The sequence below is a fragment of the Tribolium castaneum genome, chromosome 2, assembly GCF_031307605.1.
Source record: "Tribolium castaneum strain GA2 chromosome 2, icTriCast1.1, whole genome shotgun sequence".
NCBI lineage: Eukaryota > Metazoa > Arthropoda > Insecta > Coleoptera > Tenebrionidae > Tribolium > Tribolium castaneum.
This window is the reverse complement of record NC_087395.1, coordinates 23,461,411-23,489,249: the sequence shown is the minus strand read 5'-3', so window position 1 is coordinate 23,489,249 and position 27,839 is coordinate 23,461,411. Positions and strand designations below refer to the sequence as shown.

Below are 27,839 nucleotides of genomic sequence, written 5' to 3'. Positions count from 1 at the left end.
TATGCAGTAAGCGTAGAAAATCAACATACGTTCAAAATTTCACAGCAAGAGTTGATCTAAAGATTTCTTGGACGCACTGTACTACAAATGTGTATATTTATTTATGTATTTTGTAAATTTAATCGATTTTCTTTAGTATGTTAATTTTATAATTGTCAATAGATCAAAGTAAGCATATAAAAATTTTTCTATATTTTGATTCATTGGTGATTAGTGAGTTTGCAGTTTACTGTAAGCAAAAATTATTTCAATTTTTGTTTGATGTTGTAAGCTTTTTAGCGAGCGCAAAGAAAATAAGACCCACACTTACATTTAGAGAATGAGCTGCTGCATTGTGCATTTTATTACCTGACTTGTAACACGTCAAGAGAAGTTACGTTTGCTCCTCTTTATGCATTTTTAACGAAATTCGCTACATTTCGTTGATTATCACAACCTTGGAAATTTACAGTGTTGCAGCAAAACATGCATTCATGATGTGTTGTCCAACGCACGCAAACTTGTTGCAGCAACTAAGTGTTCATTTGCGCAGTCGTAAAATTAAAATATGCTGCATTACGGTCACGTGTGCCACAAAAATGTAATAACTTTAAAATAAATATTGTTTTATTTGGTAATTTAATTGCACTGAAACAAATCGCCTAAATAAACGTCGCTGAAAGAATGTTTCAATTACTTAACAGTTTTCTTTATTTAATACAAAGGACAAGAAATTGGATATCCAACGGTTGACACAAAGCAACAGCTCCTCCTGTTTATCTCTAACAAGTATCTTCGTTCCCCGCGTTATATCACCTTGTTTCTTCACCCGGCTAATTCACCTATTTCAAATTCTGTGGCAAAAATCAAAAGTTGTGACAGTTGTTCACATTTCTTCCAAGTTAAATTGTTTTGTGTGTGAAATATGTGCAAAAAATTTCAAGCAAATAATTAACCCAAAAATTGGCATTTGGCGTGTAATTGGTGAATTATTATCTATAAACCGCCTCGTATCGTATGTACCGCTAATGCGTTTACTATTAGTTCGTACAAGTCCTATCCTTATTAATTAACATTTATAACAGAAATTCCCGGATAATGCGGACATTGTCTGTTTATTCGAAATGAACAATAACAAGGTATTTAGCCCTAATTATACAAATTAAGTCAATACGGAAGAAATTAAGGGATCTGTACCAAGCTTGTTAGCGTTCACTATGTGCTTTTACGCCGAAATGGACGAGATAATTAAAATGAAAAAACCGTAATTTTGGAACAAAACATTGCATTTTGCCTCACCCTTCCAGTTTTGTTTAATAAATTATCAGAAGATTTTTAACGAAATACTTTTATTTTTTTTTATTTTCTTAATACGATTAAACTATTTGAAAAAGTGGAACTGTTTAACTCCATACAAATGCAGAATGATCTGGGGAATCGATTAGCATCGAGAAAATTGCCAAATTCCCAATAGTTTTTTAGTTATGAATTTTTTAAAATATTACCTATTTTAGCATTTATTTACAATTTTCTCGAAAACTATTAATCGGGGAACAAAGGCCTTTTTTGAAAAAGATAGATAATTAAAAGAGCTTTCCAAACATAATACACTTCATAGGGTTATCTCTAATAGTTCCGGAGTTATTGCTCGATAAATGTTCCGGACACCCGGAATCGACCAAAATCGCTACAAAAATTGAAAAAATCAAACATAAAAAAATCGAACATATGGACTTTTTTTGAACTTTTAACAACTCTAGAGGGTTGTAAAGGCATATATAAGTCCGAAAAACTATGATACAACGAGTTTTAATAAAAATATTTTTTTCTTTTCCTTGTACGTAAGTGTATTACTCAGGAAATTTTAGCAAAAAATTTTAAAATGTTAGATCTTGTAAAGTGTTGGTGTAATACAGAAAATGAGCCGCTGAATTCAATGGAACAAACCGCATTGCTCTACGACTTTTAGTTTTTGAGTTATGAATTTTTTTGTTGAATAAAATTTTCCATTATGACAAATGGCTACCTTAAATTTAGGCAAAAAATTTTCAATTTTCAAACGCTGATTACGGCCAAACTAAAAGAGCTAGAAGAAAACGGTTTTTTCCATCGTAAAGAGCACATCAAAATCTATAAGACAGAATAGGTTTCATTTGATTTTGGGACACTTTAAAAATTGACCGATTTTGAGGGGGGGAGTGTTAACTTTTTTTATTTTTTTTTATTTTCTTATTTACGGCTAAACTATTCGAAAAAGTGGAACTATTTTGATCCACACCTATGCAAAATGATCCGGGGAATCGATTGGCATCGAGAAAATTGCCAAATTCCGAATAGTTTTTTAGTTATGAATTTTTTAAAATTTGACCAATTTTTGCATTTATCTGCAATTTGCTCGAAAAGTATTAGTCGGAGAACAAAGGTCTTTTTTAAAAAAGATAGATAATTAAAAGAGCTTTCCAAAGATAACACACTTCATGGGGTTATCTCTAATAGTTCCGGAGTTATTGCTCGATAAATGTTCCGGGCACCCGGAATCGACCAAAATCTTTTTTGTTTTTTATTTGATGCAAATATATAATATTTCTTATTTATAGTAGAGCGTTACTAACTCTCTTAGAACTTTTATTTAATGACCCATTAAAGGTTTGCACTATCTGGTTTTGTGTAAGTGGTCAGAAACAGAAGTTTTCAAGTTTACTTATTCAAACACTTGAAACTTGAATTAATTTTAATGAAAGCTTTGGAGTTATAGATGACTTGTTCGTAAAAACCGAAAAACTGAGAATTGTACAATTTGTCGAGATTTTTATTATAAGTTGATTATTATTTATTGTATGGAAAAAATACACAGACACACACACACACACGAAATTTTTTTATAGAAAAGCGTTTACATTCATATTTCTCACTCTGTGCAACACTTGAAATAATGCAAAACACGTGTCTTCCTTTTATTTTGCATAGAGTTTGGTTTAAACTTGGAGATTCAATATTCACACTGTCTATGTCTGTCAGACAATTTCAGTGTATTCTCCTCTAAAGACGTCTGCATTTCTATATTTATTACAAAACTGCCGATATCAGAAGTTACAACAACAAAGCGCTACGTTAATATTGGAACAAATTTCCAACTTGAACTTGTTATATGCGTTTCGAAAAATACAACTTGCAACAAACTGAATATTTAATGAGTTTGCTGCTCTCGGAAATTAATTGGTAACGCTTACATGTACTGAATTACGACTCATCGTATGCAGGTTTAAAAAATCAATAACATGGAATGTTTGTCGTTTGTTACGGCCTTACGAATCTGGGCACGTATTGGCTGTAAAGATTAAAAATATGTGATATGTCAGATACGCAACAGGATCAACTGACAAGGCATCGAATTTGATACCAAATTTTGATTTGGACCTTTTCATAGATATTTATCTTGTTTAAAAAGAAACTCGCACTAAAATTTTATTTCCTATGTTATTTCAAAAATGCCTAAAATTTGTTTATTGCTAAAATACGACTAAATTAAATTAAAAAGTAGCGTAATTTTGAAACTAGAAACAATTTGTTACGTGTTTTCTGCTCAAAACGTCAATTAATTATCGTTTGTTTAAGAAATTTAGATATTTTAGAAATTAATTCACTAAAATTCGCACCTGTAAATAAATCGAATTTCAAAAAAACATTTTTTATCAGCTATTCAGTATCTACCTACTCTTGGTATTAAACGCTCGTTTCTGAGTAAATATTATTATCAGTTATCTCAAATTCCAGTAGAAAAAATTTTTATTTTCTTGTTACAATTAATACATAGAAAATTTAACGTTTTGTAATAGTTATTAATTATTATATTAAAAGAAGCTGGAAAACCTCCGAAAATATTTTTCTCTTACATATAGCTAAAGATTTAATAACAGTTAGCAAATAAATTTTGTCAAAAATGATGTAATTTTTGACTTTTTCGTGTGCTAAAAATTTATTTTTTTTGGTTAAACTTTGTCCGCATGAGGATGAGAAATCAATGAATTAGGCAAAAAGTATGTTATTTCCTTTGTTTGCTGTAAACCAGAAACCAAAAAAGGAATTATTTCGCCAAATTTAATAAAAAAATACTCTATGTATCGAAAATTCTCGGTTGCTCAATAAAATTTAGCCAAAAATTTACTGAAAATTCAAAAATTGGTTAAAGAGTAGTTAGTTTTTGCATTTTTTCACTAAGTCTGGCTGAAAAATTTGTGAATTAAATTGAAAATAATGTGCTTTTACACTATTAAAGGTTTTGTTTTTATAAAAAAACATATATTCAAAAAAATTTTGGCAAAAAGTCAGCAAATTGAGTCAAAAATAATGTTAATTTGCTTCTTTTCTGACACTTGAACACGTCTTTGAACTAAGAACTTAGTTGAACAAGACAAAAAAACTACATTTTTCGGTGTAATAGAGAAAAATATAATCAATATTTTACCACTTTTTGTTTTTTTTGGCAAACGTACTTGATATAAACCAAGAAAAAAAGTTGTATGGTAGGTTGATAAATTTATCACTTTATTTAATTATTGCGTTTATTTTAAGAAACAACTTCTACCTACTACAATAATCCAATTTTTTAAAGAATTACAAGTGGTAAAATTTCTGGCAAGCTATAGCACTTGATAGTGTGCTACGTAATAACTTGTAAAACACACAGTTTAACTTTTAACGAGAGATGCATTAAATGACATAATTTTACGTCAAATTTAACCAGGGACTTAGGGAACATAGAAATTTTGGGCTCACTATTAAAAAAAATAATTGAATACCTTCAAATAATTCACCTTTCTAAAATTTTTCAAAATTTATTTTAATATTAAAAACAACTTAAAACATACTTCAATGCTAAAAATGCTTTTCTTGGTTTTTTGGTTTTAAGTACCTACGTATTTTGTAAATACATAGACAAATTTCCAAAATTTCATAGATTTTGTACATAACATTATTGACAGTCCACTTTTCCAAATGCTTGTTAATAATAAACGTAAAACTTGGCAGGAAAGTTTCAATTTCTCTCTCGTTCATCGATGATTACCATTTCTTAAAGTTAAGGAAAAATCGTTTATAATAAAGAGCTTAGACGTAAAATTGTACTTACAAAGAAATCTCTTTTAAAATCTGGAGTTCATATTAAGAAAAACAGTGAATTGACGACTACCGCCAGTCTAAGCCATTTCTAAACGCAGTTAGTCGACGAAAAAGGGAAACATTTTTTGCCAAACTTATTCGACTTTTAGCCAAATTTGAAGTGTAACACCACTGATTTCTACCCCAGTTTATTTTTTTACACATTTGAACGAACGTAAATGAAACAAAATTTCGAAAATTGACATTCAAAAAAGCATAAAATTTTACCAAAAAAAAATATTTTTTGGAAACGTGTGTTGAAACAGCAATAAAAGGCAATGGCTTCGTTTATATTATTTCTTATATAAAGCAATGGAGCGAGCAGGAAAGAATAAATCCAAGAAATTTTTCTCAATTTTTTATTTTCACGTTATAATCAGGGCAAGCTTTGACTTTTTTTGAATAATAAATGATAAATCAATTAAAATAACATAAGTTATAAGGGAGTCTCCGTTTCTTCAGTGAGTGGTCAGATGGTCAGGACGTCTTTTTCTCTAACTTATTAATAAATTGAAAATCTGCTTTTTCGATACACTCTGCTAGAGATTTAACAATTTGCAATTAAATAAAATGAAACTTTGGCCCAAAAAAGATTAGGGTGAAAGATGCGCCAATATGCCCATATCTTCTAGTCGGTTGAGTTTGGAGATTCCTGTGCGGGATGCGTGGTGGCGGCACAATATCGATCGCGACGGCGGCGGCGCGTTCGCGCCGTCGAGACGCAGCAGCACATAGTAGAAATCGGTGTTCCTGACAGGTTCGAACAGAGTGCGGCGCGACCACCATGGAACTACAACACGGACGGTAGTGAAGTGCTGTTTTTCCTTGCTGTAGTTTCAGACGAGGTGGAACAACAGTGCTGTAGGGAGGCAGCGACAGCTCGAGGGATAAGCTGACAAGTAAGCTCGGTGTTTGTTGTCTTTGCGGATCTACAGAGCTTTCACACTTGTTTTCGCCCCTCAAAAACAACACGCGATTTTACAACACCACCGAGCGCGTCGTTAATTGTTTAGTAACCCGTTTACAGTTATCGGATTTTGGCGGGAAGTAACCTTCACCCAAGCCAGCGATCGAATCAAGCAAACTTTTATTATCTGTGTGATTTTGAAATCGCGCTAGTGTTCCGATATTGGGTGCCTATTTGGTAAATCCCAAAGCAAATTTGCCAAAGGGTGGGTGAAACATCAGGGGGAGCACACGGTTAACCCGGAAACACCAACATAGTCATCTTTCATAATTTTACATAATGGAGGCATTTTCGGGTCTAGTAAACATCTCGCACGCAGAGGCGCATTTTTCGATGCTGCGAAATAAAAAGTTGGGACTAATGTGTTTTATTGAGTCTGGAGAACTGTTTTTTTTTTTCATAACAAGTTGCTATTTTTTTAGTTTTGAAAAAACAGTCGCACGTTTGAATCAAGTTGATAAAAAATTTAGTAATTTTTGAGAAGTAAGTGGCACACCTGTGGCAAACTTGCCTATACTACTACATCAAAGCTTTTGTAAAACCTTTTCATAATTTTCCTATTCCAAAACCAAAACTAGGTCTTCAATTGAGTTTGAGACCATAACAGGCTATGATTCAAAAACTAAGTACTGAATAAAGTTCGTTTTCATCCTTTGTCTACAGTTAAACGTAGAGAATTAAATTTTCTACAAAAAGTCCGCGACACTATATTTCCATCTTCAACGGTTTAGGTATAAATTAACTCCAATACTTGACCACCGGCAAAATGAAGCTATTCCGTCGCTTGAGCGCATTTGAACGCCTTTGGGGCCTAAATGGTTGAAGATAAGGAAATGGTCTCGGAGACTTTTTTGTAGGAAATTTAATTCTCTACAACTTTGTGTAACACACTTTTTTTGTATCTTCAATCGTATTCCCAGCGTTTTGAAAAATATGAGACGGTGCGCAAAGGATTATCAATTAGCGTTCCATCTTATATTTTTGCGAACGCTGCGAATACGGTTAAAGATACAAAAAAAGTGTATGGAACAAAGTTGTAGAGAATTAAATTTTCTAAAAAAAGTCCGCGACTCCATATTTCTATCTTCAACGGTTTAGGTATAAATTAACTTCCAATACTTGAGTTGGCAAAATGAAGCTAATCCATCGCTTGGGCGCCTTTGAACGCTTTTGGGGCCTAAATGGTTGAAGATAAGGAAATGATTTCGGGGACTTTTTTGTAGTAAATTTAATTATCTACAACTTTGTGTAACACACTTTTTTTGTATCTTCAATCGTATTCCCAGCGTTTTGAAAAATATGAGACGGTGCGCAAAGGATTATCAATTAGCGTTCCATCTTATATTTTTGCGAACGCTGCGAATACGGTTAAAGATACAAAAAAAGTGTATGGAACAAAGTTGTAGAGAATTAAATTTTCTAAAAAAAGTCCGCGACTCCATATTTCTATCTTCAACGGTTTAGGTATAAATTAACTTCCAATACTTGAGTTGGCAAAATGAAGCTAATCCATCGCTTGGGCGCCTTTGAACGCTTTTGGGGCCTAAATGGTTGAAGATAAGGAAATGATTTCGGGGACTTTTTTGTAGTAAATTTAATTATCTACAACTTTGTGTAACACACTTTTTTTGTATCTTCAATCGTATTCCCAGCGTTTTGAAAAATATGAGACGGTGCGCAAAGGATTATCAATTAGCGTTCCATCTTATATTTTTGCGAACGCTGCGAATACGGTTAAAGATACAAAAAAAGTGTATGGAACAAAGTTGTAGAGAATTAAATTTTCTAAAAAAAGTCCGCGACTCCATATTTCTATCTTCAACGGTTTAGGTATAAATTAACTTCCAATACTTGAGTTGGCAAAATGAAGCTAATCCATCGCTTGGGCGCCTTTGAACGCTTTTGGGGCCTAAATGGTTGAAGATAAGGAAATGATTTCGGGGACTTTTTTGTAGTAAATTTAATTATCTACAACTTTGTGTAACACACTTTTTTTGTATCTTCAATCGTATTCCCAGCGTTTTGAAAAATATGAGACGGTGCGCAAAGGATTATCAATTAGCGTTCCATCTTATATTTTTGCGAACGCTGCGAATACGGTTAAAGATACAAAAAAAGTGTATGGAACAAAGTTGTAGAGAATTAAATTTTCTAAAAAAAAGTCCGCGACTCCATATTTCTATCTTCAACGGTTTAGGTATAAATTAACTTCCAATACTTGAGTTTCGGCAAAATGAAGCTAATCCGTCGCTTGAGCGCCTTTGAACGCCTTTGGGGCCTAAGTGGTTGAAAATAAGGAAATGGTCTGGACTTTTTTGTAGGAAATTTAATTCTCTACAACTTTGTTCAATGCACTTTTTTTGTACCTTCAACCGTATTTCCAGCGTTTTGAAAAATATGAGACGGTGCGCAAAGGATTATCAATTAGCGTTCCATCTTATATTTTTGCGAACGCTGCGAATACAGTTAAAGATACAAAAAAAATGTAAGGAACAAAGTTGTAGAGAATTAAATTTTCTAAAAAAAAGTCCGCGACTCCATATTTTTATCTTTAACGGTTTAGGTATTAATTAACTTCCAATACTTGAGTTGGCAAAATGAAGCTAATCCGTCGCTTGAGCGCCTTTGAACGCCTTTGGGGCCTAAATGGTTGAAGATAAGGAAATGGTCTTGGAGACTTTTTTGTAGGAAATTTAATTCTCTACAACTTTGTTTAATATACTTTTTTTGTACCTTTAACCGTATTCCCAGCGTTTTGAAAAATATGAGACGGTGCGCAAAGGATTATCAATTAGCGTTCCATCTTATATTTTTGCGAACGCTGCGAATACAGTTAAAGATACAAAAAAAGTGTAAGGAACAAAGTTGTAGAGAATTAAATTTTCTACAAAAAAGTCTGCGACTCCATATTTCTATCTTCAGCGGCTTAGGTATAAATTAACTTTCCAATACTTGACCTGCGGCAAAATGAAGCAAATCCGTCGCTTGAGTGTCTTTGAACGACTTTGGGACTTAAATGATTAATTAAATTAAATTAAATTAAATTAAATTAATTAATTTAAATTTAAAAAAGAACGGAATGTTTGAGTCTGTCGTCCTGTAAAAATTAAAAGTTTTTCCTTCTAAGCACAGCTGAAATAAAAAAAACTCTGTGACTTTTCTTTCTTTATAACAACTTTTTAAATTTTCGGTTTGAAAAGCTTGTCTATGCTTCCAGCTAACATGACAAAAAAAGGCTTTGCGCCAAAATAATGTGTTTAGATTTTAGTAATTTTCCAGGAGTAAGTGGCACACCTGTGGCACATTTGGCTTTATTTCAGAGCTCGGACCTATTGTTAATTTCTGATCTATGTTTGGTTTAGAAGCGGTGTTTTTTTACTACATATTTTTAATACATATTTAATTAAGCGAAATAAATTGGCAGCAGCATAATTACAAATAATATAAGTTCTTTGTAAGTTAGGGCTTTGAATTCTGTTTTTTTTAACCAAAAACGTGATTTCGGGATAAAGTCACGAAAAGTGATTAAAAGTGATTATGTAAAATAATATGTCGCGGCTGTTACTACAATGTACTTATTTTTTGATTACGGCGCCATCGGCATGAACCTGTGGCGCATGCTCGAGAGAAAAAAAAATGGTGTTCGACAAGAACGAGAAAGACACCAACGTGTTTTATTCGAACCCCAAAAACAAATCTTAATAGGGCTTTAAGTAGCCAACAAATTGGTCCTTCGAGCCGGATTCAAGCAAAGTGCGAACCAGATACAACAGGATTCGGCGTTAAGGCAAGGTAGGCGTCAGTTTCCCGTAAATTCCCAGTTTTCCAAGATTACACAACCAAAAATGTCTGACGAGCAGACCAAAGCATTGCGTAGAAGTCGCGGTGACGTTAAAAGAAATTTAACGCGTATTATCAAATTCGTTGACACACACAACAAACCCGGGGACGAAATCGCGGTTCAACAAAGGATCCATGAATTGGAACCATTGCTCGACAAGTTTAACGATATTCAGAATCAAATAGAAACTCTCATCGACTTTGACAACGATGACGCTGTTGAAAGGGAAGACAGCGAACGCGAAGAATTTGAGTCTAAATATTACGAGACCCTCGCAATGGCCACAAATTTCGTAAAACCCCCAGTTGCTCAACAGGAGCGTTTTCAGGCTCGCTCGCCACCGATCTCGCAGTGGGGCTCTTTTCAAACGGTTCAAGACGTTAATCAAGATAACATAACCCAAATTCCTATTCAGCACACCGATCGCGTAACAATTCCTCAAAACTTAACCTCACAATCTTCAAACTCGGTTCGGTTACCCAAAATTGACTTGCCCACTTTCGACGGTGCATACGAAAAATGGTTAGCATTCAGAGACATGTTCAATTCGCTCATTCACTCAAATCTCACGCTCCCAAAGGTTCAAAAATTTCACTACTTGCGGTCTTCGCTAAAGGGCGAAGCGGCCAACATTGTACAATCACTTGAAGTTTGCGACGAAAGTTACGATGCGGCATGGAGTCTTTTAGAAGACAGATATGACAACAAACGTTTAATAATCAACAATCATCTCAAAGGAATCACAAATATTACTCCATTACTAAAGGAATCGAGCAGTGGCTTACGAAGCCTGCTCGACAATCTGTCAAAAAACCTGCGCGCTTTAAAAGTTCTCAAACAACCAGTTGAGTATTGGGACACCATCATTGTATTTTTAGTAGTACAAAAGTTAGATCCTACCACTAGACGCGAATGGGAGAAAGAAGTTTCTTCCAGAGACTATCCATCAACTTCCGAATTGGAAAAATTTCTGCGTAAACGATGCGAACTATTCGAGACAATTGAAATGAGTAAACAATCATCCAATTTAAATCGCACATCCTCAGTTCCAATTAGTCACAATCCAAAGCCATCAAGTCGATCTCTAGCAACTACAACCAAAGAAGATATTTGTCACTTATGCAGCGAATTTCATCGTGTCTATAACTGCCCCCAATTTCGAAAAATGTCTGTTTCGGAGCGCACAAACGAAGTAAAACGACTCAAGCTCTGCCTAAATTGTTTCGGATCTAATCACATGGCAACTAATTGTCGTGGAAGCGGTTGTCGTATATGTAATCAACGTCATAGTACCTTATTGCACACCAATCTAAAACAAACTAACGCTACTGAACAACCAGTAACAACGTCGTCGACCGACACAGTCTCAACTAAATCTGCGACCACAGTCAACACGCATATTTTCTTCGCAAATCAGGTATTGTTATCCACAGCCCTAGTATTCGTTCAGGGAAAAAATCAGAATCACTATCTATGTCGAGTTTTACTAGATAGCGGATCTCAATCGAATTTCATTACAGAAAGCATGTGCAAAAAACTGGGTATAAAGCGTGACCCAGTTGACATATCCATATCAGGGTTGAATGAAGTAAAGTCCACAGTCACATCAAAGGCCAAACTAACAATACAATCATGCGTCAGCGGATTTTCGGCACTCATCGAATGTCTCATTGTTACCAAGATCACAAATTCTCTGCCCGAAGTATCGTTTTCAACTTCACAATTGAACATTCCCAAAAACGTCATATTAGCAGATCCAGAATTCAACATAAGCAGCCCAATTGACATGCTAATCGGAGCAGAACTGTTCTACGAACTCCTATCAATAGGTCAAATACGCATTCCCGAGGGACCCATGCTTCAAAAGACCGTGCTGGGATGGGTGCTCTCAGGGAAATCAGACACTGTCAAGCAACGAAGACAAACAAAGAGTTTTCTTATCTACTCTGACGCTGAACGGGACATAAACAAATTTTGGGAAATAGAAGAAATCAAAGGTAGAAAGCCGTGGTCACAGGAAGAAACACTCTGCGAAAAACATTTCGTAGAAAACACTGAGAGGGACAAGAAATCAGGCAAATTTATTGTAAAATTGCCCTTTAACGAGAAAATAACATCCTTGTTTGATACCGGGAAAGTTGCAGAGAAACGATTCATATCTCTCGAGAAAAGGCTAGAAAAGGATCTCAAATTGCGTGAGAAATACCAAAAATTCATGCGAGAATATGAAGACTTGGAACATATGCAAGAAATCAAAACCATGACCGATGAAACAAATAATAATGGTTATTATCTCCCACACCATCCAGTAGTAAACGACAAACAAGACAAAATACGAGTTGTCTTCGATGGTTCTGCACAGACAGATTGCGGTCTGTCACTAAATGATTGTCAAATGGTAGGCCCAACTATTCAGAATGAGTTGCTCTCTATCATCTTAAGGTTTAGAAAATACCCATATGTTTTAACCGCAGATATCGAGAAAATGTACCGCATGGTATTGATGCACCCAGACTTTCATCGATATCAGAGAATTTACTGGAGAAATCAAAGTGACGAAGAAATGAAGACCTACGAGTTAACAACGGTGACGTATGGTACTTCCGCAGCAGCATTTTTAGCTATCAGATGCCTATATCAAGTGGCGCTTGATCTCAAGTCTGATGATCCAGAACTCAGCAAGGTAATCGAGAATGACTTTTATGTTGACGATTTGATGACGGGTGCTCAATCGATGGAGGCTGCAATGGAATTAAAGGATAGACTATGCAAGGCACTAAACCAGGTGGGATTCAATTTGACAAAATGGCGCACCAACTTTGATCATGTTCCTGAAGAAACGGAAACGATTATGTTGGGAGACAACGAATCCAAGAAACTCGGGATATTATGGAACTCGCGCCAAGACACAATAAACTATGAAATTGTCTTGGGTGAACCACCAAGATCGACAACCAAACGCGTAATTCTTTCCGAGGTTTCAAAAATATTTGATCCATTAGGTCTTCTGGGACCAGTAGTAATCAAGGCAAAAATCCTTATGCAAAAACTATGGAGTTTAAAATTGGACTGGGACGAATCGGTACCAATTGAAATTTACACGGAGTGGATAAAAATACGTCAAGATCTCACTGCGCTAAATAGTATTTCTATTCCACGATGTGTGATAGCAATAGCAAGATCTTCAATAGAATTGCACGGCTTTTCGGATGCTTCTGAACGAGCCTACGGTGCTGTAATGTATATTCGCACTCGAGACCCAAACCAAGATAATTGGTCTACAAAATTACTCTGCGCGAAATCAAAGGTCGCGCCGCTCCATAACTTATCTTTGCCCAGACTGGAGCTTTGTGGAGCATTGATACTTGCAAGGCTTTTCGATAAGGTAATCTCATCAATGGATGTGAACTTTGACGGTCATTATTTGTGGTGTGATTCCACCATCGTTTTAAATTGGTTAAACTCTCCTCCGTCAAGATGGAAAACTTTCATAGCTAACAGGGTTAGCGAGATTCAAAACCTAACACAAAACGCAAAATGGCAACATGTTCCTTCAAATGACAACCCTGCTGACTTATTATCACGCGGCATATATCCAAGTGAGTTGAGTAGTTGTGAAATGTGGTTCTCAGCGTCTCCATGGCTGCAACTCGATGAAGAACATTGGCCAGATCAGCCAAATATATATCTCAGCAATGTACCCGAACAAAAGACGAACACAATTAGTCTGACCAATACTGATACATCAGATGACTTGTTCTATAAATGGTCATCAATCAGTAAGACGAAACGAATCCTTTCATGGGTTAAACGATTTATCCATAACTCAAAGAATAAGCCGGAAGATAGACGAAATGGACCCTTATCTGTCGAAGAGCTAGAAGATAGTCTGAGATATCTTCTTAAAACTGCACAATCACAATTCTTCCACCAGGAAATATCAACTCTTTCAAAAGGCTTCTCCATTCCCTCCAACAGCAGTTTGAAATCGCTTCAACCATTTCTTGACAGTCACGGAATTCTTAGGGTTGGAGGTAGGCTAGTGAACGCAGAAATCGATTACAATCAAAAACATCCCATAATACTGCCCGATAGACATCAATTGACCAAGATGATCTTCGAAGATGAGCACAAGCAGCAAATGCATTGTGGGGCTCAAGCTCTATTAAATACGCTCCGCCAACGATACTGGCCGTTAAGAGGAAGATGCCTGGCGCGTCAGACCGTTCACAAATGCGTCCGGTGCTTTCGAGCAAAACCTCCAGATTCTAACTATTTAATGGGATCACTCCCTGCATGTCGCGTAACTCCGGCGCCCCCATTTTTTAGAACAGGAGTTGATTACGCAGGTCCTATCATGATTAGGAATAAGCGAGGTCGCGGTTCTTCTCTAGTAAAGGCATACATTTGCGTATTTGTTTGTCTGACCACACGAGCCATCCACCTAGAGGCGGTTAGCGATTTAACCACTCAATGCTTTTTACAAACTTTACGACGATTTGTGGCCAGACGAGGAAAACCTCGAGTAATTTACTCTGACAATGGTTCAAATTTTGTTGGAGCTTCCTCTGAATTACAGCGACTTTACAATTTTATTCGCAGTAAATCAAATTTTGATGTAATTCAAACTAGTCTTGCCAATGATTCCATTTCATGGATATTCATTCCAGCCAATAGTCCTAACTGGGGAGGTTTATGGGAAGCGGGAGTAAAAAGTGTTAAATTTCACTTAAAACGAGTTTTAGGCAATGCTAACTTGGTATTTGAAGACCTTTGCTCGGTCCTATGTCAGATTGAATCGATCCTAAACTCCCGTCCACTCAGTCCTCTTTCCAACGATCCAAATGACATGACACCACTGACGCCTGGGCACTTCTTAATTGGAAGACCATTAACTACGATTCCCAGTGACAATCACCTCGACACTCCTATGAAGCGCCTGAATCGCTTCGAATATCAAGAAAAAATATGTCAAGACTTTTGGCAAAGGTGGCATCAGGAGTACTTGAGTTATCTGCAGCAGCGAAAGAAATGGACACAATCCACGAGACAAATACGTCCCGGCGATCTGGTGGTGATCAGAGACCAAAACCTTCCCCCAATGCGCTGGAAGATGGGACGCGTCGAAGAGGTCTATCCAAGCCCCAGCGACGGCGTAGTGCGTGTTGCTAGTGTGAGATGTGCGGGAAAAATAGTGAAAAGAGTCTGTAATCGTTTATGTGTTTTACCGCTCGACGACGAATGACTTCTTGATTGAAGACAATTTTGTTTATATTGAACGCAACAACCTTTATGTTACATTTTTTTTTTTTTTTTTTGCCAGTCTTGAATTATTTTTCATTTGCTTTCTTTTGTGTTTATTGAAAGTTGTACCTTTCAAGGCGGGCGGTTTTGTTACTACAATGTACTTATTTTTTGATTACGGCGCCATCGGCATGAACCTGTGGCGCATGCTCGAGAGAAAAAAAAATGGTGTTCGACAAGAACGAGAAAGACACCAACGTGTTTTATTCGAACCCCAAAAACAAATCTTAATAGGGCTTTAAGTAGCCAACAGCGGCCTTTGCTTAAATTTCTAAATTTAATTTATTACTCAATATTGCCAACTAAATTGATACAATTTTTGGTAAACAGTTTGACTCCAGACAACAAAAATATTTTTATTAGGTAATTAATTTATAAAAAGTTCGCCATTTTTTCATAATTTTTACAGGGAAATTACAAAAAATCAGATTGGGGTCATTTTTTAAGTTTTGAAATTTTTTGCTTCGTTTTGCAAATTCCAGTTAAGTTAATAAAAAACTTTGTCAAAATAATGCTAACATTTTCATCACATCCAAGAAGTGACACACCTGTGGCACATTTGCTTTACATCAAAGCTTAAATATATCGTAAAACTCTACTCTTGCTAATTTCGGAGCTACGTTGGCCTGAAAAGCCCTTGTTTTTCCAAAAACTTGTTAACAGCAAATGAAATTATGCCTTTTACACGAAAATTACCATCACAAAATTAATGCCAGTCTGCAATATTTAATTATGAGAACTGAAATTGCTACAGGACAAACACTTTAATAGCTACCATAAGTCCTTTGTACGTTACAGTTTCGAATCGTGGTTATTTTACGCGAAAATGTAATTTCAGGCTAGGGTTTTCTATTGTTAAGTAAGAAATGACTAAACTTAATAATTTGTCTGACTCCTAATTTGTCAAAAAAAATTCTTTTAGTCAAGTTTTTAAATTTATTTAAAGTATTAATTTTTTTCGGTTCAAAACTCTGTTTACGTTAAGTTGATAAAAACATTGTCATTTTAGTTTTAGTGACAAAACTCACGTATTTTGCGCTCGTATGTGCATATTTGAATTTTTTATCACCATTTACCTACATTTAATCCGCGCTTTCGTCGCTAATCCCAATTTAATTCCACCTCTGCCTCAACTCTGCCTTAGCGGAACTTCGGATTTGTTTCTTGCATTATTTATGCCGAAGCTGTGTATGTTGTAAATCGGCGTTTGGTTGTCATTAACGCCTCCATAAAATGAACGCGAGACTTGGAACCGCAAGATTAGTTTTTCTTGAGCAGCAACGTGATACTTGTTGAAATAAATGAAAATTTATCGGTACAAGGCTCTGTATTTCACCTCATACTTGGTAATCCCCTGATGTTAACGCTATGAATGTGCTTAGTAACGCGCTGACGTTCATTAGTTACATTGCTGGCGTTACATTTGAGTTTTTTCAAGAGTCCCAACAATAAATGATTAGAGAGACGCAGCGTTTGAAACTTCTCTAATTCAATATTATACACAAAATCTAAATTTTCTGTCAGAGGGAGAATTTTATTTAATCACGCTTTATTGTTTCGTAGCGAATTTGTGTTTCCATTTTGTTGTTTTTTCTCGAGACTAAAGCTGTTAATGTATTTTTGCAAACAAACTGCAAAATGAATAAAATCGATGTGTACAAAGCCATTAATGCAAACAACAGGATTTAATTCGTTGCGAATTGTATTGCGTTTTATTACGAATTTGAGTGCCGGGTTCGTTAATTTTCTAATTTAATTAGTTCTAATTTTTGCTGTTTTGAAAGTTTAGGTCAGGTCAAGCCAAAAATTTAAACTTTATTTACTAGTTTTGGGAGGAGTTCGGAAAAATCACAAAACTACGGATATCTAAAGGTTAGGATGTGAAACGACGTATAAATAAAACGTACCCGTTTTCGGTAGTTTTGTTGGTGTCGTCGGAGGGCGCAGTTGTTCTATTACCGTGGAAAAATGTCCAAAAATTCACCTTTTCTTAGCGTTTATTTATCAAAAACTTAATTATTGCGCAAAATTTCTCAAAAAGTAAGCCAATAAATTACAGAATTATGTCAAAAATGTCACTATTTTTGCAAGTTCTGAAGATTTAAACACATTTTTATAAAAAAATTAAGTCTTTCTTCCTGTTTTTATTAATCAGTAACGAAAAGATCATCAAATTTGGTCAAAAATGACCAAAAATTTATCTTTTCTTGGCGTTTATTTATCAAAAACTTAATTATTGCGCAAAATTTCTCAAAAAGTAAGCCAATAAATTACAGAATTATGTCAAAAATGTCACTATTTTTGCAAGTTCTGAAGATTTAAACACGTTTTTATACAAAAATTAAGTCTTTCTTCCTGTTTTTATCAATCTGTAACGAAAAAATCACCAAATTTGGACAAAAATGACCAAAAATTTACCTTTTCTTAGCGTTTATTTATCAAAAACTTAATTATTGCGCAAAATTTCTCAAAAAGTAAGCCAATAAATTACTGAATTATGTCAAAAATGTCACTATTTTTGCAAGTTCTGAAGATTTAAACACATTTTTATAAAAAAAATAAGTCTTTCTTCCTGTTTTTATTAATCTGTAACGAAAAGATCATCAAATTTGGTCAAGAATGACCAAAAATTTATCTTTTCTTGGCGTTAATTTATCAAAAACTTAATTATTGCGCAAAATTTCTCAAAAGTAAGGCAATAAATTACAGAATTATGTAAAAAATGTCACTATTTTTGCAAGTTCTGAAGATTTAAACACGTTTTTATACAAAAATTAAGTCTTTCTTCCTGTTTTTATCAATCTGTAACGAAAAAATCACCAAATTTGGACAAAAATGACCAAAAATTTACCTTTTCTTAGCGTTTATTTATCAAAAACTTAATTATTGCGCAAAATTTCTCAAAAAGTAAGCTAATAAATTACTGAATTATGTCAAAAATGTCACTATTTTTGCAAGTTCTGAAGATTTAAACACATTTTTATAAAAAAAATAAGTCTTTCTTCCTGTTTTTATTAATCTGTAACGAAAAGATCATCAAATTTGGTCAAAAATGACCAAAAATTTATCTTTTCTTGGCGTTAATTTATCAAAAACTTAATTATTGCGCAAAATTTCTCAAAAAGTAAGCCAATAAATTACAGAATTAGGTCAAAAATGTCACTATTTTTGCAAGTTCTGAAGATTTAAACACATTTTTATAAAAAAAATAAGTCTTTCTTCCTGTTTTTATTAATCTGTAACGAAAAGATCATCAAATTTGGTCAAAAATGACCAAAAATTTATCTTTTCTTGGCGTTAATTTATCAAAAACTTAATTATTGCGCAAAATTTCTCAAAAAGTAAGCCAATAAATTACAGAATTAGGTCAAAAATGTCACTATTTTTGCAAGTTCTGAAGATTTAAACACATTTTTATAAAAAAAATAAGTCTTTCTTCCTGTTTTTATTAATCTGTAACGAAAAGATCATCAAATTTGGTCAAAAATGACCAAAAATTTATCTTTTCTTGGCGTTAATTTATCAAAAACTTAATTATTGCGCAAAATTTCTCAAAAAGTAAGCCAATAAATTACAGAATTAGGTCAAAAATGTCACTATTTTTGCAAGTTCTGAAGATTTAAACACATTTTTATAAAAAAAATTAAGTCTTTCTTCCTGTTTTTATTAATCTGTAACGAAAAGATTATCAAATTTGGTCAAAAATGACCAAAAATTTATCGTTTCTTGGCGTTTATTTATCAAAAACTTAATTATTGCGCAAAATTTCTCAAAAAGTAAGCCAATAAATTACAGAATTAGGTCAAAAATGTCACTATTTTTGCAAGTTCTGAAGATTTAAACACATTTTTATAAAAAAAATTAAGTCTTTCTTCCTGTTTTTATTAATCTGTAACGAAAAGATCATCAAATTTGGTCAAAAATGACCAAAAATTTATCTTTTCTTGGCGTTAATTTATCAAAAACTTAATTATTGCGCAAAATTTCTCAAAAAGTAAGCCAATAAATTACAGAATTAGGTCAAAAATGTCACTATTTTTGCAAGTTCTGAAGATTTAAACACATTTTTATAAAAAAAATAAGTCTTTCTTCCTGTTTTTATTAATCTGTAACGAAAAGATCATCAAATTTGGTCAAAAATGACCAAAAATTTATCTTTTCTTGGCGTTAATTTATCAAAAACTTAATTATTGCGCAAAATTTCTCAAAAAGTAAGCCAATAAATTACAGAATTAGGTCAAAAATGTCACTATTTTTGCAAGTTCTGAAGATTTAAACACATTTTTATAAAAAAAATAAGTCTTTCTTCCTGTTTTTATTAATCTGTAACGAAAAGATCATCAAATTTGGTCAAAAATGACCAAAAATTTATCTTTTCTTGGCGTTAATTTATCAAAAACTTAATTATTGCGCAAAATTTCTCAAAAAGTAAGCCAATAAATTACAGAATTAGGTCAAAAATGTCACTATTTTTGCAAGTTCTGAAGATTTAAACACATTTTTATAAAAAAAATTAAGTCTTTCTTCCTGTTTTTATTAATCTGTAACGAAAAGATTATCAAATTTGGTCAAAAATGACCAAAAATTTATCGTTTCTTGGCGTTTATTTATCAAAAACTTAATTATTGCGCAAAATTTCTCAAAAGTAAGGCAATAAATTACAGAATTATGTCAAAAATGTCACTATTTTTGCAAGTTCTGAAGATTTAAACACGTTTTTATACAAAAATTAAGTCTTTCTTCCTGTTTTTCTCAATCTGTAACGAAAAGATCATCAAATTTGGTCAAAAATGATCAAAAATTTATCTTTTCTTGGCGTTTATTTATCAAAAACCTAATTATTGCGCAAAATTTCTCAAAAAGTAAGCCAATAAGTTACAGAATTATGTCAAAAATGTCACTATTTTTGCAAGTTCTGAAGATTTAAACACGTTTTTTATACAAAAATTAAGTCTTTCTTTCTGTTTTTATCAATCTGTAACGAAAAGATCATCACATTTGGTCAAAAATGACCAAAAATTTATCTTTTCTTGGCGTTCATTTATCAAAAACTTAATTATTGCGCAAAATTTCTCAAAAAGTAAGCCAATAAATTACAGAATTATGTCAAAAATGTCACTATTTTTGCAAGTTCTGAAGATTTTAACACATTTTTATTAAAAAATTGATAAAAAATGAGCAAAATTTTACCTTTTCTAAGCGTTTATTTATTGCGCAAAATTTGTTAAAAAGAAAGCTAATAAATCACAGAATTATGTCAACTATTTTTTCATTCATGCTCTGAATCTTTTAAGGCTGTGCCATCTGGCGGCATTCAGGGAACTATCAAGGACGGACCGTTTTATTCGTACGTCGTTTCGTATCCTAACCTTTAGATATCCGTAGTTGTAATAGAACATTTCTGGTTATTACGCCAATTGCCGCAAATAAAACTTCCTGCATGCACACGTCCACAAGTGTGCATTATTCTTTTAGCTTAATTAACAATTACCTCACTTATAGTAAATTAGTCCGGTGCCAACGCAGTCCCTTTCAGAGAATTTATCTCACATGCGAATTAATATGCAGGCGTGTTTACGTTATCTAGCCGACGCAATTAGTTAGATGGTCGCAGGTGCAGCAGACGTTGAAAAACTTCTTGTTTGCTGGCACGTATCGTTATTAACATGATCGATAGGAGATGCTTTTGGCGAGGTTCATGTTTTTCGTGTCAAAGCGCCGTTAACGTTTTTCTCCTCCGTAATGACTACAAGGCTTTAAGCGAATTTCATGTACTGTTGCCTAACGCAATTCAATGCAGAAAAGCTCCACCAGACTTGAGATAATAGAGATATTCGAGGGGTGGTGGCGTTAACACGCCCGATGCTCGGACAGTGGCAGAGCTTTTTTCACTTTGTCATACAATAAAGGGATGTAGCAAGCCAACCATCAACTTGTTTACCTAATTCGAGCACAAAAACGTTGTATTTTTTATGCCGGCGAACATCTTCTCGATTGGGGTTCAGTTCAACCGACTGTAAACAAACTCTACTTATTCCCAACTATTTTGCCCGGTTCTGAGGCACTTGAACTTAATTCCGCTAATTATTGCAGCGGTGGATTCCTTTTTACTATGTACTATTCTGACTCGACTGTGTCTAGATGCGAGTGCGACTTGCAATTAATTTAATTAACTAAGCCATTTGTAAATTGTGCATGCGGGGCGAATTTGCCAAAACCCAAAGCGGTATGTTATTCCAAAATTGGAGAAAAATGCCGCCCAAGTCCAACTCTGTACCTCAGAATAAAACTCAGAATAGTTATTTCACAACATATTTATTTTTAAAAAACTTTTTTCTTTTTTATCTACTTTTGTTCCTTGCAATGTTCTTTGTTCTGCACACATATTTTGTGACTTTTGTAATAGTCTTTCTTACACTAAATGAATAAACATTATTATTATTACTTATTATTAATATTTTATTATTATTATTATTATTATTATTATTATTATTATTATTATTATTATTATTATTATTATTATTATTATTATTATTATTATTATTATTATTATTATTGTTGTTATTGTTATTATTATTGCCGGAACTCGTTTTGAACTTACTTATTTTAAATGGAAAGCTATGTTTTTTACTGAATTTTTGGATTTGCATCTTTGAATTAAAAAATCGATAATTCAGCGGTTTTTAAAAATTTTGAAATCATTTTTGACTTATTTGAGAAAAAAGAAAAACTTCAAACTTCTTGAAAATTGGGTTTTCACAGATTTATGTATAATTATTTCGCAACATATTTATTTTAAAAAAACTTTTTTCTTTTGTCTCTACTTTTGTTTCCTTGGAAGGTTTCTTGTTCTGCACACATATTTTGCGACTTTTGTAATAGTCTTTCTTACACTAAATAAATACACATTATTATTATTATTATTATTATTATTATTATTATTAATATTATTATTATTATTATTATTATTATTATTATTATTATTATTATTATTATTATTATTATTATTATTATTATTATTATTATTATTATTATTATTATTATTGCCAGAACTCGTTTTGAACTTCTTTATTTTAAATAGAAAGCTATGTTTTTTACTGAATTTTTGGATTACTGTAGTTATTTTAAGGGACTTTTCATCAGCTTTTTCCTATACCTAAATTTTTAGAAATATATAAGGTTTTTTTAAAATTTTTGGATTTGCATCTTTGAATTAAAAAATCGATAATTCAGCGGTTTTTAAAAATTTTTAAATCATTTTTGATTTATTTGAGAAAAAAGAAAAACTCCAAACTTCTTGAAAATTGGGTTTTCACAGATTTATGTATAATTATTTCACAATATATTAATTTTTTAAAAACTTTTTTCTTTTGTATCAACTTTTGTTCTTTGGAATGTTTTTTGTTCTGCACACATTTTTGTGACTTTTGTAATAGTCTTTCTATTATTATTATTATTATTATTATTATTATTATTATTATTATTATTATTATTATTATTATTATTATTATTATTATTGCCAGAACTCGTTTTGAACTTTCTTATTTTAAATGGAAAGCTATGTTTTTTACTGAATTTTTGGATTACTGGAGTTATTTTAAGGGAGTTTTCATCAGCTTTTTCCTATACCTAAATTTTTCGAAAAATATAAGGTTTTTCTAAAATTTTTGGATTTGCATCTTTGAATTTAAAAATCGATAATTCAGCGGTTTTTAAAAATTTTGAAATCATTTTTGACTTATTTGAGAAAGAAGGTTTAGATCTGTCATTTGGTGTTTTCAAAATTTACAAAAAAAAGTTAGCAAATCTCACATTTTTAAGATTGAGTTAGCAGAACTTCCGACACCCATAACTCAAATCTTTAAATAAAATACTATAATCTTGGATAATTTTAAATCCATTATGTATTAACATTCCCTATACTTATGTTTAACAGTTTTTAAGTTATACGAACTTTTTTTAGCATCATAAATCATTTTTTTTCAAATCTAAATTTAACGAATTTATTTTGTTCTGAAAAAAGGAAAGCAAAATTTTCAACAGAATTTATCGCTTATTATTGATTTTTGCTAAGATTGCTCCAAAGAGACTAATCATTTTGATTAGAAATTAAGATTCTTAAAAGTTCTTCTGATTCTTAAAATTTTTCTACTCCTGTCAGATTATATCTCAAGTTAGAGTTTAAACTTTGAATTAGTTTTTTACTACAAAAATCCTTTTCCTTGCTTACAATTGTTGTTTCATCGAAAGACATTAAATAAAAATATGTGTGGTAATAATTTTAATGGTTACATTGTAACGTGAATATCAAGTTTTGCTTTATTTCTAATGGTGTTGAAACCTCATCAAGTCCTAAATAAACTAAACGAAGTTTTAAATTGAACACTTAGACTAAACTTCGGCCAGAGTGAGTTGGCAACGTTGAGTAATGTCTCGTCTGTCCATTACTCCGTGTTGCCAATTTAATTTCAAAATTGCAAACATTTCACTTGCTGATCGATAAAAGCTTCGTAAACGCTCTTATCAAATTAATTTTTTCATTTTGTTCAAAGAGATGAATGTTTTCGCAACAACTAAATTTGGACATTTCTCCTTTGATTTAATTGGCAAAGACAGTCGGAGCATGGAAATAAATTATCGAATCTACTTATCAAAAATCGAATTAATGAGCGGAGAGAAAACCAAGTTTGGAGAATTGTTTGTCAATTCGAGTTTGGAAAATTCCACACCGACCTCGATTTTATATAAATGATTCACATATTTATTCAATTGAAAGTTGGGAGATGTTTTCGATTTTCGGTGAATCGCCTGATTTATGATAATGCAAGCAGCTACGAGTGGGTGCCTTTTTATCAAATAATAACATTACGAGCGAATTAACAAAACTCCCACACGACGCCTGTTCTCTTTGTTGATTTCTGTGTGGGAGCGGAAATTCAGAATAAAATTCGAGTCCACGAAGTAATTAAAATTGCAGAAACTTAATTTCGCGGCTAATATTGTTAGAGATCACCACTCCGACTGCTTCGTATTTTTCCCCTTTTTCCTCCTTAGTGGAGAGGAAATTGTAAATAATCGGTTTACAAGACAATGAATTGAAAGACACCGTTTTAATCAATTTAACTCGCTAATCAGCTGGAACCCAGCAGGCAATTAATAATTTTCACTTTGTCGCGACTTTTCCAACATCAAAAAATCAAGCATGAGGTTAATATTTTAGAAAGAGGGCCGAAAAACCCGTAAAAGTGGAATGGATGAGCAAACCTTCCAAAAGTCTATTAACCGAGCTGTACGTATGTTTATTGTGGCGGCATATTTGTTTTCCTACGAGTACGTGAATGGAATTAGGATTTTATTGCACGGTCCTCGCAACCCTTAAATATCTCCGCAAGTTATTCAAAGGATTAAAGAGTTTTTAATTTATGTTAAATTGCGCTTCGTGTGGGTGGCTTAAGGATGCTTTGCTCTTTGATGATTTTAATGGTTTTTAAATAAGAATCCAATTAAGCAACAATAAGACGTTTCGAGAATGTAATGTCTAGGAGCACTCGTTAAAAATTGCAAGGAACTGCGACTTTGTGAAGGAAATAAATGTTTCCAGTGAAAAAATTCCTCAATTTTTATTTTTCTTAAATAAATAACGGAAACGTAACATTTAGGATTGACTAGGGAAGACTATGAGTTAGGAACACAAAATCGCAGGATTTTCTGAACCCAAAGAATTAATAATAATAATAATCTTTATTTGCTACTTAAGTACAAAAATATAAACATACTATAAGACAATAATTTATTTAAGATAGGAAATATCAGTGTAAGAAAAAATTTTCTAAAGGCGTATTCACATATTCTTGTAATGAATAAAAACAAAAGTGTAACAGACATTTTTCAATAATATACTTAAATTTCATTGCGGTCAAATTTTTATGCTGTTGGGAAGTTTATTATAAATTTTTACGTCAAGTGTATTTTTTTTACTAGTTTCCAAACGACAATACGGAAGTTTCATTAGATTGGCTGATCTAGTATTATAATCATGTGTATCCGACTGTAAAGGAAATTTATTTCTGAGTTTATGTATTTCTACAACTGTGTACAATATAAATAAATATGGAAGAAGCAGAACTCGGTACATCTTGAATATTAGCCGACAGTGAGCATTGCAATGATGCGCATAATTTTTTCTGCATTATAAATTTTTTTATGGAATGTCCACAGTTTCCCCACAAAGTTACTCCATATGCTATTTGAGGCTGGACTAGGGCATGGTATGCTATTAACAGTGTGTTGACGAATACTGATTTTTCTAATTTATTAAATAAAAACATATAAGTGGCAAGTTTACAGGTAAGGGCATTTACGTGGTGAGACCAGTTCTATTAATTATGTGAATTCCCAGGAGCTTTATACTATTGATCTTTACGTTTTTAATTTTTTTAGATATTATTAGTTGTTGAGTTTTATCTCGATTTATCTTTAAACTGTTGCTATTGTACCAGCCTTCCACTTTATTCAATGAAACTTTTATTAAGTCTTTTAAATTTTCTATATTTGTGCTAATATTAGCAATGGAGGCATCATCAGCATACATCAATAAACCCGAAAGGCTAATATTATACAGCGTGCTCAAAATCTGGCGCACCAACTCAATGGTGTGTGGTAGAAAACTAGTTACATATAAAGGTAAAAATAGTAAAAAAATTCTTTGTATTAAAGTTATTGATAAATAACAAATTTTAAATAAATGATATGTGGCAACGTTGCCTAACAGTCGTGATCGCAATAGAATTTGAGTAACAATTCGGAAGTAAAATTACCGTTGGGGGCGCCACTGAGCTAGGTCGAAAACAGTAACCATAAATGGCGGGAAAATGTTTATTCGGATATTTTGAGCGTTGTACGAATTTTGGGGCTTCACAATTATTACATTGCCTATGCGGAATGATTATTGCATCTTTGATGCAAGAAACTTATGTTGACAAATGAGAGATGACGAGGAAAACACGAATAACGAGTGACTGTTTGGTTCACTTTCTTTATTGGAAAATTATTACAAAGACACTGAAAAACCTACCTTTTGGCATAATTTACGTTTAAATGTATCAGCAGTTGTTAATCTTTATTGTAGTTTTGTAGATTTACCGCAGCATTTCATGATTTTTTCAATGGAAAATTCTAACCTAAAATTCATAACACTTCACTAATTTATTGGTTTCTTGAGCCAAACTTTGTGTTTGCTGTGATCCATTACTTATAATCTTTAATTAGACAACTGTTTGATAACACTTTGTAATCAAAATTTAAATATTTTTCACTTTTTATCCACTTTCAAGTTCCAACAATAAACACATTATACCATGAAAAACTACAGAACCAAAGTCAACGCTAGTATTTACCACCACGTACTTTTAAAGTAATTCTTTCTATTGTAAGTAATTAACACTATACACGCAAAATTGTTGAACAATTCATTAAATGTCAATTAAATGTGGCATTACGAAAATTTCTTTACTGTTTTCGACATAGTTCAAAAGTCATCACCAGAGGGCGTCTAGTTAATTTTATTTCCGAATAAAAATAAATTATTTTTGAAACGGTTTCCTAGGAAATAATTCCCAGTGTTGACACATCTACACATTGTGATTTTTTGGATGAATTTTAATTTTTTTAAATTAAAAAAACTGCTAAAATCTGATAGTAAATTTAAAAATAATTATTTATCGTTTTGTTACGGAACGATTACCTGGTATGAAACATAAAAACAAAAAAAATATATTGAAAACTAAAGAAGTTAACACAATAAGTTTGTAGCTCCAGATTTTTTAAAATATGACTTTAGGAATTTTTTCAACATTTTTCCCGTAATCTGCATTTGCTTTTCAATAACGTACCACTGAGTTGGTGCGCCAGTTTTTGAGCAGCCTGTAGAACATGTCATTCACATAAATAATAAACAGAACCGGCCCCAGCATCGATCCTTGAGGCACTCCCCTTGCAGATTCTTTAAACGAAGATAATTCGTGATTCAGCTAACACATAGTGGGCTATATGACAAATAGGACTTAAAAAACGATAGAGATAGTCCTCTAATTCCATAATGCTCTAATTTATTTAAGTAACTAACTTTAATTTTTTAATTAGCGCTTTTTCACTAGTTTTTCAAAAAGCTTTCCTAATGTTGGTATCAGTGCAATTGGCCTATAGTTATCCGGGTTGTTAACACATTTTTTTTATGTACAGGAATAATTTTAGATTTTTTGAACATATCTGGGAATACTCCTTCACTGAAACATTTATTAAATAAAACGGTGAGCGTTCAGCAAGAAAGAGGGCGATCTCTTTTAAAATTTTATTGTTTAAATTGTAGATATTCCAGCTATTAGTGTTTTTTAGAGATTTTATTGAGTCTATGACTTCTAGGGAAGTTACCGGTTCCAAATAGAAACTACTGTTATGCTTTATAGGGACATTGCTCAAAAACCTCTAGGAGTCGTTAATAGTGTTTGTAAAATTTTATCAGAAATTGTAGAAAAGAAATTAATAAATGTTTCAGGATCGAGCTGTGTATTAATAGTTTTTGTTTTGCACTTT

General features: G+C 32.8%; 1 protein-coding gene across 1 annotated transcript in view; it reads left to right on the top strand.

Moving 5' to 3' along the window:
- Positions 1–5,852: 5,852 nt before the first annotated feature.
- Hs3st-A (Heparan sulfate 3-O sulfotransferase-A) overlaps positions 5,853–27,839 on the top strand; it is a 70,963-nt gene continuing 48,976 nt past the window's right edge. Inside the window, exon 1 of the mRNA XM_966452.4 lies at positions 5,853–6,035. The gene's annotated coding sequence lies outside the window, so the exon portion shown is untranslated. The remainder of the gene's footprint in view (positions 6,036–27,839) is intronic.